Source organism: Octopus bimaculoides, chromosome 4 (genome assembly GCF_001194135.2).
Source record: "Octopus bimaculoides isolate UCB-OBI-ISO-001 chromosome 4, ASM119413v2, whole genome shotgun sequence".
In the NCBI taxonomy this organism is placed as follows: domain Eukaryota; kingdom Metazoa; phylum Mollusca; class Cephalopoda; order Octopoda; family Octopodidae; genus Octopus; species Octopus bimaculoides.
The window spans coordinates 131,039,091-131,041,200 of NC_068984.1; positions in this window are offsets into that span (position 1 = coordinate 131,039,091).

Consider the following 2,110-nt stretch of genomic DNA (forward strand, 5'->3'; position numbering starts at 1 on the left):
GTTCAGCATAAGCGACCGATTGAATAAGTACTACGTTTACAAAGAATAAGTCCTGGGGTCGATTTGTTCGACTAAAGGCGGTGCTCCAGCATGGCTGCAGTCAAATGACTGAAGCAAGTAAAAGTATAAATAAATAAATAGATAGATAGATAGATAGATAGATAGATAGATAGATAGATAGATAGATACATACATACATACATACATACATACTATTTTATCTCCGGAAACAATTTATATTTCTGTTTATACCAATTGTTGTACATAGACGTTTCAGATCATTTAATACCTTCGTTAGGGTAAATACATAGAAAATCGTAAATGTATCTTTCTGTTTATATACCTGAAAGAACATTTGGTGTCTATATTTTATTTTTCTACTCATAAAGATTCGTTAAAGAAAATCAATGATAATTAAATGAGCATTAAGATTTTGGTTTAATAGTTGGTGATTGGAAAGTAGTTTTTGAGTAGGTGTGAGCTTTTAAAACTTCAGTTATTTAGAGACTCGATGGATACAATATAAAATTGCGCAAATTCGTAATAAGCGCTAGTTGTCGATACAACAGAATTGAACGACTAGCATTCCGCATAAGCTCAACTCCGTATAACATTCAAAGACCAGGGACGTTTTTTTTTTTCTTTTATAACCCCAGTAAGACTGAAATCAGTGTAACAAGCAAGATAATCCTAGAAAAATCATCACATGATCAATTGTAATTAATTGGCCAACGATTTAATTATAGATGTGAGGCTATTTCATGGAGGTTGTACGTAGAAATGTTGCATTTAAAAAAAACTATTCTTATGGATGTTTCCTCTAGCTTCATGTTGTTTATTGTGGAGGCGCAATGGCCCAGTGGTTAGGGTAGCGGACTCGTGATCATAGGATCGCGGTTTCGATTCCCAGACCGGGCGTTGTGAGTGTTTATTGAGCGAAAACACCTAAAGCTCCGCGAGGCTCCGGCAGGGGATGGTGGCGAACCCTGTTTTACTCTTTCACCACAAATTTCTCTCACTCTTACTTCCTGTTTCTGCTGTGCCTGTAATTCAAAGGGTCAGCCTTGTCACACTGTGTCACGCTGAATCTCCCCGAGAACTACGTTAAGGGTACACGTGTCTGTGGAGTGCTCAGCCACTTGCAGGTTAATTTCACGAGCAGGCTGTTCCGTTGATCGGATCAACTGGAACCCTCAACGTCGTAAGCGACGGAGTGCCAACAACAACAACATCTTGTTTATTATACTGATTTCAGTCTTAATAAGATTAATGGGGGAAGTAACATTTCATGGTTTTTGAGTTTCATGTAAAGTGCACGAAGTGTTTGGAGTTCAACTCGATGCTCTGTATCAAATTCATTGCTAAATATTTTTGGTTCTTCGTTGATGGAACTACTTATTATCTTTGAGCAAGGCAATACTTTCTCGTTGTTCCTGTCAACTAAGCAGAAAATGAGTACTAGCCTAATAACTTGCAACCCACCCTCCCTCCAGCTGCCATGTCCTCAATGTTCCCAGAGACATAGGTTGAGGGCAAAACCGAGTCAGTATCTATGTCTAGTTGCGAAAACAAGAACACCTAAAACAATTAGCAGAAGCATGGTACATGATTACCGAGCCATGTTCGTTTGCGAGTGACGGCTGTGGTTTGTGTACATAGATCTCATAATTTGTTGAGTTACTCTTACGACAACCTCCACACATATACACATGCATATAGTGTGTGTGTGTGTGTGTGTGTGTGTGTGTGTGTGTGTGTGTCTGCTTTAAGCAGTGCTATCGCTTGATTGTTCTGTGAAAGAATAGCAACACAGTTGTGGCCTAGTGGCATTTCAGTCCTGCTATGGACCTACACTCTTTTGTACAGATGAAATAATGATGGGAGCCTCTTGCACCAAGTGTAAAGAGAGATTACCACCCACTCTGACGCATGTTATCATTCATGGATTGTTTCGTTGAGTGTTTTGCCTTTCTCGGATATGGCTAGCCATAATTTTGCAACGCATAATACATATATACGTGCGCGCGCACACACACACACACACACACACACACACACACACACACACACACACACACACACACACACACACACACACACACACACACAC